Raw genomic sequence first — 13,384 nt, forward strand, 5'->3', positions numbered from 1 at the left:
TATAAGATCAATTGATAGTATTATCTCGTAGTATAAATTCACATCCATAATTATTGCTCTCACCATTGTTCCTTTTGTTTGATTAATTGGATTATATTTATGTCTTGGTAGTTTAGGAGTGGAACAAATCCGTACTCTTTATAAATTATATCATTATATGTGAGAGTAGGAAATAAAATAATTGATATCGTAAGAATAAGGTTAGAGAAATCGCGTTGAATTTTTACAAGCTATCAAATGGCGCCACTGCCGTCTTAAACTCATTCAGGACAAGAATTCAATTGGTTGAATCCAAGGGGCAATCCCCCATTCTCAACCCACCCACAATTTTAATTTTTCTTTCTTATTTCTTGCATTTTTGGTATTGTTTACTATTTTAGGCACAAGGGCGCCCGCCCTCCATTTTGCCTTGTTCCGAGCGCGCCCTCCCTCCCTTGTGTCTGCGGATTCTCAGTGAAGAACACTGCAATAAAGGTATTTTTAAATTTCCAAAAAATTTTGAAATATTTCAGGCATAATATTTACGGTGTTGTTGATTTACTGGAATAGGTTCAGATTTTTCCAAGTTGTTTTACCTAGTCAACTATTACCATCTTTATAGTATTGCATTTCAGCTTTCAAACCGTAAGTTTCGGGAAAAACTGACGAGTAAGGTTACTTAGGCAGTTCCAAAAATTCTAAGATTTTTACAGGAGTATCTATTATAAGTCAGGAGTTTACAGTAAAACTTTGAAGTATTTTTTATATATTTTGACCACCTAACTAGTGGATTGTTTCCAGTGTATTTCTACAGTTTTGCAAGACTTAATATCTGGACCAACAACCGATAAGGAGGGTTTGTAGAACTCCAATTGCTCTAAATATTTTACATGAACACGCATGATTTGTCAGGAGTCTCCAGTAAAAGTTTATCAATTTTTGGCTCTGTTTTGATTTGTTAACCATTCGGTTGTTTGTATTGTGTCCGAAAACTATTTCCCAAACTTTGCAGGGCAGTAAAAGGACTTTCATAACTCTAATTGTTCTGAAATTTTACAGGCTACTTACTGAACGTCTTAGCAAACTACTTTTCTAGGCCCAGCCCATCAGAAAATCGTGTGAAAGCCTACTTCTAAAAAAAAATTAACAGAGCACGCATGCGCCTTTGTTACTTTATAATTTAGCGCGCTCGCGCCCCTCTGAAGAAAGCCCAATTTACATAGGTTAATTACAATTCATATTTTCATTGGAAATAATTGCTGGTTCAGTGTTCCAAGCTCTTATAGAACACTGAGATTCGTATTAAACACGCTATTCATAAGAGTAGCAAGGAGGTATTCATGTTCTCCTTCTTTCACTCCTCGTCTCTTTTGTCAGAGGAGTTTAATTCTAGTATAATCAGGCTTATTTGACTATTGTTATTGTTCTTTCATTTTAGACTTAGCCTTGTATGAGATTAAGGTCTGGTAAGAAAAAACCATCTAACATTATCTATCGTAAACGTCAACGCACGCGCCTATCTAGAATATAGCACACCACACCTGCAACAATGGCTAAAGAACCAGAGACTCCTCTCTCTGATTTTTACAAAGCCCTAATTGATGGACCTAAGTCATGCATCGTTCTTGCAGACCCAGTGAGGGATTTTCGAATTCTCCCGAATATATTTAACTTGTTACCAGTTTTCCATGGTTTAGACCACGAGAAACATTATCAACATATGCGTAGGATAGAACAAGTTATCACTACATTCCATCATTCTAGCATAAGTCTAGATCAAGTTAAACTTAGGGTGTTTTCATTCACCCTAGCCGACAAGGCGGCGTCTTGGTTAACTGCCCAAACGCCAAACTCCGTGGACTCATATGCTAAACTTGTTCAATTGTTCATGGAACAGTTTTACCCACCATTAAAGACAGATGAAATGCTTCAAAAGGTTCATTTTTTTCCACCAAAACCCTCATGAATCCTTTTTAGAGGCCTGGAATTGTTTCACTGATCTTCTCATTGAATGCCCGCATTATAACCTTGCGAAAGACACGCTTGTCCGCGCATTTTTCAAGGGCCTTTCACATCATCATAAGGAGGTTCTAGATATCATGAATGGGGGTAGTTTTCTTAGTAAAGGAGCCTTGGAGGCTTATAAATTCTTAGAAGATCAATCAAAGAGAAACAACAATTGGGGAGGTAACAACTATTCCCACTCCACTCCTTCTTCTTCAACAGTTAAGGCTGCCAGTATGTTTGAGGTTAAACCTGATCCCGAGCTTAGAACTCTTATCGATGCCCTCACTAAAAAGATAGATGCCATCTCTGTTCAACAAAACTCACTTCAGTCATGAACATAAACTCTACTCGTTATAATGTTTGTTTTAGTCTTGAATATTCTGACTTCTATTGTCCTCGTGTCTATGAACAACCACCACCACAACTAGAAAATGTCTATGCTTTTAATAACAAATCTAACACACAATGGAGGCAAAACACTAATTATAATCCACAACAACAAGCTACATCTCCAGGTTTTAAGAATCAAAATGTTAGGCCCACTACAAACTTCAACCAGTTTATTCCGCATCAAGGACAAGGAAACTTAGGTGACCAGAATAAAAGTTTAGTGCCCATGACCCAGAACTATAAACATCAAGACATGATCATACAACAAGCCTTAGTTTCGGTCACTCCTCCTATGGCCACTCAACCTGTCAAACCATCTACAGACGAAGTAGTAGTAACCTTGCTGCAAAATCATAATCAAATTATACAACAAATATTTCAAATGATGCAGTCTTTGTGCTAAAAGGTTATTGACATGTCTCCTAACCAAAATAATAACCAAACAGGCGTGCTTCAAGGTCAAGCAGTGCCTAATCCTACATCAACAAACACCGCCTTCGAAATGAACATTATTTAATATAATTGTGATATAAACCAAGGGGACCTACAGGCAGTCACTACCCTTCGTTCAGGTAGAGTAGTTTATAACAAAGTGACTATACTTACAGATCGTCCGCAAATGGAAGCTGAAAATGAAACCATACCGAATACTGTCATAGAAACTAAAGAGCCTACAACTGTAGAAGTTCCAGTCCAACCACAACCAAAAGGTAGAACCTTACTAAATACCACCATAGAAATTGATGATCCTAGACCTGTAGAGGTTCCAATATGGACACCTAGATGGAAAACGGCTAAAGATAAAGCAAAGACTAATAATACTTTTGACCCTTATGTTAAATATATAGATAAACCACCGTATTCCTTGAGACTAGTTGTGTCTAAAAAGGACGAGAATTTTGATGAGATTAGGGAAGTGTTTAAAAGTCTGACTATAAACCTACATTTTCTATATGCTATAAAAAGTCTACCTGGACACGCTAAGTTTCTAAAAGAGTTATGCACCAAGAAGAAGAAAACCAACATACCCAACGAAGCCTTCTTAACTGAACAATATCCCTTTTTATCTGAACATAACGGAATTATTAAGTACAATGACCCTGGTCGTCCTACTGTACAATGCACCTTGGGAGATTACTTCATAACAACTGCTCTATTAGACCTGGGGGCGAGTGTTAACTTACTCCCTGTTTATTTATATAAACAACTAGGTCTAACAAAACTTTAACCAACCAAAATAACTTTGCAGTTAGCCGATCATTCTATTAAGTACCCCAAGGGCGTAGTTGAAAATATTCTCGTTAAAGTTTAGGACTTTTACTATCCTGCCGACTTTGTTATTCTCGACATAGAAGTTGCTCATGATTCCATTCCCATCATCTTAGGATGTCCTTTCTTGGCAATTGCCAATGCTTAAATCAATTGTCGGGATGGCTCAATGACTCTTTCTTTTGGAAATCTTTCTATGGAAGTTAACATGTTTAGATAAAAGTAGGGACAACTAGGTTTGCCTGTAGAAGGAGAAGTGAAGTCCATTGAGAGTTTTATATCTCACATTAGTGCGGCTGACGCTTTCGTCCCCACACTAGTAGATACCAATCTTATGGAATAAGAAAAAGATCACAATTTTAACTCCCTAGATGTAGTTGAAATCGAGGGAGATTTCCTTCGACTCTTTTGCAACCCTTCTTCACCACCTCAAGAGTCCCCTCCTATTGACATCCATTCATCCCTCAACGCCATGACGGAAGAAGAATTTTTCAACCTCTATCCCACTGATTTTTCTGACCCACCTATTGAGGAATGTCTTGCATATCTCAAGGCTTCTGATGATCTAGAACTGAGAAAACTAGTTGAGCACCATTCACCCACCTCACATCCTCATGTCACTCATTCACCTTCCATCACCAATAATCCCCATATTCCACCTTTTCAAAGGAACCTTGAGTTTGTACTTGACCTTTTTGCTTCTCCTGTGCTTCATGATTTTTTAAACCCTCCTGATTCGGAAATAATACCCAAGGACAAGCCACCTGACACCTTCATTTTCAGATTTGAGACAGTTCATACTTACACCATGAATGAGTTTTGTGCTAAACCCACATTCTCATTTTTTCCATTCCATCCTTCTAAAACTTATTTATATCCCATATATTTTCCACAACCATCCATTTTCTCATGATCATTTACTTGGACACCCTTTCGTTCAAAGAAGAAGAAGAAAGTGCATGCTCAGTTACATTCTAGGTCTATCAGGCTTCACTTTCATTCCACTAAGCTGTGTCGTACAACATCTTGGTGCTTGATTCTGTTTGGGGGTGCTTTATGTGATAGTTGTTTATGGAAAGATCCACAATTATTTAGATTATTGATATATGATAAACTGCATATTAATACATATATATCACATTAAGTCTAAGGAATCTGACTTTAAAAGACCCATATAATTTTTTGTAACATACCACCTTTCTGGAGTATATGCCACAAATATTTTCAAACTTAAAAAGAGTTTTCAAATTTTGTTTGGGGGTGGCGTATTTTGGTATTTTAATTTAAATCTTTTTGCCACCCTTTGCCTCTCATATTTACTCTAGTAGAGTTCATGTTAGTTAGTACATAACAGTTTAATTGTTTCATGTTATCATATCATCTTTATAATATTTATGTTACAGGTACTGTCAATTTTTGCCAAGTTTCTATGGAAAATTCTTTTCTTATCTCTATACACTTTGAGGACAAAGCGTTCGATTGTTTGGGGGTGGGATAGAAACATTTGCAAAAATTAGGCACTTTTAGGATGTAAATTATACACTTTTCTTTATAAAATGTTAAAAATCATAAAAAGTAGTTAGTTAAATAATTTAATTGTGCTATTGAAATATTTCATGAACCCCCTTCTCCCAAATTGTTTGGGGGTGGTATATTTAATTTTACCATATTGTAAGTTCACGTAGTAAATATCGAAATATAGAAATATAGAATCCATAGGCCTTGTTGATTTTATTAGGATGCATAATGTAATTAGGTACCTTAATTTCGTGAAATTCACTATTTCACGGAATTTCAGAAGCTAATCTGATAGGAGCCACGATAGGTGCATGCTTGATTTGTGAACATATGATATTATTTTATTTATGTTAGAATCCGCTTATGTCCCAAATGCTATTTATTATTTCATGTTATCCCCATAACGGGAGAAATTCATATAGGAGTTGCGTTTGTTTTTATCTCTTTATATTAGTATAGATTACCTTTCTTTTTCAGGTGCTCCCGTTTACAAGCATGTTTCTATGGTACTCTCTATCTTTTATTTTCATTCCATACTTTGGGGACAAAATATGATTCTGTTTGGGGGTGGTACAGAAACACGTTGTAAATGTTTAAGCACATATTAGGTTGTATATTACATATTATTTGTCTTATAAAAATTAGAACAAAAAAATCAAAAATATAGTTTATGCTTTGCACTTTGAGATAATGGTATTGTTCCATTTTCCATGATGATATTAGTCTAGAAATCTCACGTAGTACATGAATTAGGAATTAATTTTTTTAACTTAGATTAATATATAGGTAATAGTTATTGCACATTTTCATGAACATCTTGTATGAGCATCTATGATTGTACCTGACAATATTTTTTTTCAGACTTAGGTTAGAGTACTTTATACATATCCTGTGAGCATCATGCCAAAAAGCCCATATGAATTAATATTTGAGTGATGACACAAGGGAGAAGTCAATTCTGAGTAGAGAAATCACACATCCACTTGCTTGATCACCATACCATATCCTAAGCGAGAATTTAGGCCCTCTTTGGATCAATATAGCCAGAAATTCACACCTATATGAAATTTATTATCCGTTAGTCGCCCCACTAAGCTTTTCATTAGTCTTTTCCCAAACCACAAATCCTTTACCCAATAAAACAAAATAAAAAATAAAATCAGCCTACCTATCTGGATAAGTCTGAGAAATAGGATGAGTGAAGAAAATAGAAGAGAAAAACCTATGTAAACAAAAATTAGTTAGTTGCTTCGAAAGAAAAAGAAATAGAAAAAGAAAATAAAAGAAAGATTTCAAAAGGAAAGAAAAATAAAAGTTAGAACTCCAAAAATATAATAAAATAGAGTCAAAAGCCAAAACAAAAAAGCTAAGGTTGGAAACAAAGTGTAAAAGCAAAATAAGAACAAGATTTTCTCTAGTTACATAATATAAACACCATATTTTCTAAGATTTGTCTTTTTGAATATCCATTTCCTTCCTTTTTTAACCAATATCTACGCCCCGTATCACCTAATAAAGACTTCTAGCTCAATTAGGAATAGGTTGGTGTGATAGTAAGTGGTAGATGTGTTTGATCGACTTCGACTTCCTTGGATTGTCATTGAGATTGTGAGGAAACGTGTGCCTATTGCACACTAGAGTTAGCAAACTTGAGTGAAAAAATTAGAGTGTTATGTGTCTTGATACATTTCTTGTGAGAACCTACTTAGGCACGCTACCCAAAAGTTTCAGAAAAAAACCTGCCACTGCATTTCATAACATAGTTCATTGTATAGCTGTTTATCTTAAAATGATTTGATTATTAAGCATGTATTAATTTAGGAGTTAAATTTATGATCATTGATTAAATACTAGTTAGATGTTTAGATATCTGAGATAAATTAGGGGACAATTACTTTTATTTCTTAGTCGTTGTAGTATAAATGAAGTTTATGAGTACCTTCTCTAGAAAACTCTCACGAGGCTATAACTCGTCCACTAGGAAATTCTTAGTGGTTTAATGTTTTATTGCATATGGTCAATGCAGTCGCACTCAGCGAAACGAGAGTAGTTAGGAATATATTTTTGGCCACTTATTTTAATTTCACATATTTACTTGAGGACAAGCAAAATGCTGTTTGGGGGTCGTCTAATAAGAGCCAAAACTATAATTTCAACCCCTTAATAGTATTATATTTAGGCCAATTATGTTTATAATACATAAGAGTTAGTAATGTTTACGTGTTTTTGTATATTTTAGGTCTTGGAATCAATTATGTGAAGAAATACATCACTTTTGCAAGAGAAATGAGTCAAATTACTTGCTAGAGAAATTATATGATTAAAGCCCAAATTTCAAGGAGAAAAATCCTTTTTAAAGTCTAGTCAAAGCTGAAAAGTCAAAGTTAATGCGGGTAGAAAAAGAGCTGAAAAGTCGATAGAACTTCTGTAAGCCGTAACTTTGGACTCAGACCTCAGAATTAGGTTTATTGTATGTCAAAACGATCGTCTTAGAAAGAGCTTTCTAATGGTATAAGCCTTGAGCCAATCAGAGTAGTAAAAGTGGATGAGAAGTGTATTGCAATAAATTCCTACAGCGAAACCCTTTTTGGACACAAGTAATTAGGTTTTGGACTTGATTCAATGTCCCAAAACACAGCTCCAAAGCCCATGCACAAAATTGTAAACATAACCCTCTCCTTTATAAAGGGGTTAAGCTAAACAAAACTTGGCTACTCCCCTCTTTAGTTTAGTTGTAAATTAGGGTTCTCTCTCTCTCCTTTCCATTAGTTAGAATAATTTAGCTCTCTCTCCCCCCTTGCTTTAGTTTAGTATAGTTTAAGTAATTAGGGTTTATAATTGTAGCCTCCATAAAATATCTTCAAGTTATTATTATTATTCAATTCAATTACTTCTTTTTCTTTTATGTCTTCTTCTCATTCTTTTATTCATAATAGTCCCATGAATCAAAGCTAAACCTCCATTAGAGGGGATTGATTGAAGCTTTGATGAGGACTTGATTTGTTAGTATAGAATTGTTGGTTAGAATTTCAAGTTTAGGTTTTTCTTGACTTAGAAATAATAAGAGTTTAATCTAAACTAGAGAATATTGAGTTTTGCCATGAAAATGGAAAAGAAACTTTCTCTCATGCTAATTAGTTATGACTAGAGATACCATAATTTATTAGGGATCATTAAAGGTCTAATCTTTATGTTTGAACCTTGTGTTTGAATGTAAAGATTAGGGTTTCGCAACAAACTTTATGCTAGCATGTTAAGTATTAATTAAAGTGGATTTCAATCTCTCTCTATTGTTCTCCATATTTTATTCAAGTAATATTCAATTGCTTAATTAAATTAGTATAAGTTAAATTCATATATTTAGTTTCGTAGTATAAATTCACATCCATAAATATTGCTCTCACCACTATTTTCTTGTGTTTGATTAGTTAAATTCGTTTAAGTCTAAAGAGTTAAGATTGAACGATTCCGTACTCTATATATTGCATGAATATAGATGTGAGAGTAGGAAATAAATAATTTATAACGTAAGAATAGGTTAGAGAAATCCATAAAAACAACAACTAGATCTCTCTAATTTATTCTTACGTTATTAATTATTTATTTCCTACTCTCACATCTATATTTATGCAATATATAGAGTACGGAATCGTTCTACTCTTAACTATCTAGAGTTAATGAATTCAACTAATCAAACACAAGTAAACAATGGTGAGAGCAATATTTATGGATGTGAATTTATACTACGAAAATAAATATATGAATTTAACTTATAATAATTTTATTAAAGCAATTGAATATGACTTGAATAAATATGAAGAAGAATAAAGAGAGATTGAAATCAACTTTTTAATTTTTTAACATGCTTGCATAGATTTGTATAGAAAACCTTAGTCTAGATATTCTCACACAAAGTTAACATATAAAGACTAGACCTTTAATGATCCCTAATTACTTTATACTATCTCTAGTCATAAACTAATTAGCATGAGAGAAAGTTTGTTCCCATTCTCATGACAAACTCACTATTCTATAGTTTAGGTTAAACTCTTCTTATCTCTAAGTCAAGAAAAACCTAAACTTGAAACCCTAAACAACAAATCTATACTAACAAATCAAGTCCTCTCAAAGCTTCATTCAAACTCCCTCTAATGGGAGTTTAGCTTTGATTCATGGGACTATCATGAACAAAAGAATGAGAATAAGACATAATAGAAAGAGAAGCAATTGAATAGAATAATAATAATAACTTGAAGGCATTTTAATGGAGTTTTTATGGAGGCTACAATTATAAACCCTAATTACTTAAACTATACTAAACTAAAGAAAGGGGAGAGAGAGAGAGCTAAATTATTTTAACTAATAGAAGGAGGAGAGAGAGAGAGAACCCTAATTTACAACTAAAGTAAATAGGGGAGTAGCCAAGTTTTGTTTAGCATTAACTCTCTTTATATAGGAGAGAGTTAGGTTTACAATTTAGTGCATGGGCTTTGGAGCTGTGTTTTGGGCCACTAAATCAAGCCCAAAACCTAATTACTTTAGTCCAAAAAGGGTTTCTCTTCAGGATTTTACTGCAACACCATTTTCATCCACTTTTACTGCTCTGATTGGATCACGGCTGAATCCATTAGAAAGCTCTTTTTGAGCCGGTCGTTTTGACATATAATAGGCTAAATTCCAAGGTCTTAGTCCAACGATACGGTCTGTGAAACTTCTGTTGACTTTTATGCTATTTTTCTACCCGCGTTGACTTTGACTTTTCATCTTTGACTACGCTTTAAAAAGGTTTTTTTCCCCTTGAAACTTGGGCTTTAATCATATAATTTCTCTAGCAAGCAATTTGACTCTTTTCTCTTGCGAAAGTGACGTATTTCTTCACATAATTGATTCAAAAACCTGAAATACACAAAAATACAAGAACATTACTAACTCTTATTTATTATAAACATAATTGGCCTAAATATAATATTATTAAGGGGTTGAAACTACAGTTTTAGACTCTTATTAGGCAGTTATAAGTTGTTAGAGATGTGATGTGCCATTTCAGTCGGGGGATGACTTGATTTGAAACTCTCTCATAAAAGCAAACTCTTGTTGGTCGCACGCTTTTTCTCCCTGTATGAAGTAAGTTTTTGCAATATTGTAGTTGGATAAGAGAATGGTAAAGTAGTACCACCATAGACGAATGGGAGATATAAGACTTGGTTGTATGTACGACCAAGTAGTTTGTAAATTTGGGACTCTAGTCTTGATAAAGACTAATAGATTGAGTTGGATATGGATTCCTTTTCGTATATATTAGGGAGAGAGTAACCAACATACTCACTCCAATCAATCTCAAATTTTCTTCTCCACTTACTCTTCTCAACATAAAAGCTTTGTCTAGGGTTTTATAAGTGTGAAACTTAAGCTACTTTTCTAGTAATTGTGGTTACGATAACGAGAGAAGACGTATCTTTACCGTCCGATTCCGCTTCCACTTCCGTTGTTGATCTTTTGTCTTCATCGTGCAATGGCTTGTGGAGTGATTGATTTTCTAGTTTTCTCTGTTCCTTTTTTGTGCATTCATATTACTTTGATTTCCCAATAATGAAGTACAAACAATTTTATGGAAAAGGGAGCTTAAACCGTACTTGTTGCACCCTGAGAAGTTAGCAGAGTGTTCACAAGTTCCCTTCCATTTCTTTGGCGGAGGACCAAATTTGGCATCATTGAAGCTCTCCGAGTCTGGATTTATTCCTGATAATCACATAAATATTAGAACAATGATCAATTATTAATTCATGAATCTTGTTCTAAGTTATTTCGATAAATACATGAATCCAGTATTTGTACGTACCTAAATCCAATATACCTACGATGATGTCACTCTCTTGTTCCTTATTTCTCTTAATTGTCTGAGGAAATCCGAGAAAATCCCATGATCTTGTAGTGAGGAGTTTGCGATATCCATTAGGGATGACCTCTAGCACATCAGCCCTGCCTGTACAAGGAAAGCACATTGAACTTCCATAATATGTAAATTCAAGGTCAAAACAATGTGCAAGTGGTGAAGATAACTACACGTACTTGCCAACTTTGTCGCTTCATTAGAGCTTAACCTCGCCGTGGAGGCATTGAAGCAATAAGTATAGCTCTGGATGATTGATTCCTTGGCTTCTGTAGCACTTCTGAATACACAATGACCTTCATTATGAATTCTAACCTACACAATTGATTAAACATGATGCTATATTGGCATAGATTAATTTGATTACCTTCTAGTGACATTTGTTAGAACTGTGATACTCCTGGGCGTGGCCCCGAGGAGGGGGTATGATGGAAAGGCGCCTAGCCCAGGTTTGGGTAACGGTTGCGCCATGGTGTGATCCTATTTCGCTTAAGTGGTTGTTCAAAGATCCTGGCTATGAGTAATTGATCCTCCAAATCCTAATGTCAAGGCATTTTCAAGCACAATTGGCTGTGGGTTGGTGAGAACTCTACAGTTAAGCGTGCTCGGGCGGGAGTAGTTTCCTGGGAAGTCTCGTCTAGACAAAACCCCATACTGTCGAAAGTCCGCAGTGGCTAAGTGGGGACAATATCGATGTGGTAGGATGGGGCGGGTCGTTACAAAATAGTATCAGAGCCGAGGACTGCTCGATCTTAAGGTGGTGGGATTGTAATACCCCTGGGCGTAGCCCATGGACGGATATGATGGAAAGTGCCTAGCTCGGGTTTGGGTGACGGTTACGCCATGATGTGATAGATCCCACTTCGCTTAAGAAGTTGTCCAAAGATCCTATCTATGAGTAATTGATCCTCCAAATCCTAACGTCGAAGCCTTTTCCGGAACGTTTGGTTATGGATTCCGTAGGAACTCCGCAGTTAAGTTTGCTCGGGGGAGTAGTCTAAGGATGGGCCACAATGGCTAAGTGGGGATAATATCGACGTGGTAGGATAAAGCGGGTCGTTACAAGAACATTTACGTACGAGTCAACCATTGTTTCATGACAATCCAGAGATCGACTTTTACTAACAGCGGAATCATCACCCGCCTGTTCATTACATATTCAAATTATATACGACTAACTTTAAAGAGGGAAGAAGAAGATGTATTTAACAGAAGTATCAGTACGTACAACACCTTTTCATCTTGTCCATCAACATTTACAAATGTGCTTAACGTGATAAGAAGAAGAAGAGCAAACAATTTACAGGTAGGTATGAACTCGTTAAGCGACATGTTTATAGAATCAAATTACTTTGCTCTAGGCCGGAATGTATGTAAAATATATGTATATATAGTTCTTGTAGGTTTCTAAAATTTGTTGGTGCTTAACTTAGCTTCATATATGTATGTAATTGCTGGCCGTATATCTTCTTCCCATCACATTATCACATTATCACATATATCTTCTTCCCATCACATTATCACATATATGTAAAATATAGGTAAAAGGAAGAAGATATATGTGATAATGTGATGGGAAATTAGTCAATTAAAGCAAACAGCAAGGGGATACTGTTGTTCATTTGTTAGGAGTTTTGTGGTCATGGAGTACTTTATATGGACAAGACAGATGTGGATTCTATTTTTGCAAGCACTGACCTTGGACACACGGTCAAGTCCGATTTACTTCAAGTTTTGGTTGTTGGTCATGAAACTATCATCCAAGTATCAAAAACTCAAAATAGAAGAACAGGGTTATCGGCAAATGGGCTGGGCTTTCGAGCTTGATCAGGCCGACAGGGGGTTTGCAGCTATCAAAACTCTCATTTTCCGGTGGTAGATTGAGTTGTGTCTTCTGCATTTTTTTTTCCTTTTGATAGAACTGTTATGGCGAACAGTGATTCACAAAGGCTTCCAAGAAAAGGAATAGTTGAAGACTTGGAACGTGACATACTGACATAGATGGCCCAGAAGAGGGTGAGATTGCACCAATGAAGGTTACCTACATACCGAGCAATTAATGACTATGGCATCAAAGATCCTTATGTATGTCCTTGGTTGATTCAGACATTCAGTGACTTGGCCAGTATAGTATGATCAGAATGAAATCAGTAAATTACTTAATTTGTCTATGGCAACTGGGAGGGAAATTAAATTAGAAGGGAGCGAGTCGATAGTCCTTGCTTCGGACGCTGAGGAGTCTCGCTCTTTTAAGCTTGTCTGCTCACTTTCAAATTCCACCTATCATCTAGAGTTCTAGACTTTTCTGAGGTATCTCCTTTTTTGGCCTTC

The 13,384-nt window shown here is 35.4% G+C and overlaps 1 pseudogene; it reads right to left on the bottom strand.

The window, feature by feature from the left end:
• The window catches only part of LOC147482776 (subtilisin-like protease SBT4.14), a 39,609-nt pseudogene extending 27,224 nt beyond the window's left edge, over window positions 1–12,385 (bottom strand).
• Between the last annotated feature and the right edge of the window lie 999 nt (window positions 12,386–13,384).

The sequence above is a fragment of the Coptis chinensis genome, chromosome 8 (genome assembly GCF_015680905.1).
Source record: "Coptis chinensis isolate HL-2020 chromosome 8, ASM1568090v1, whole genome shotgun sequence".
NCBI classification, from domain to species: Eukaryota; Viridiplantae; Streptophyta; class Magnoliopsida; order Ranunculales; family Ranunculaceae; genus Coptis; species Coptis chinensis.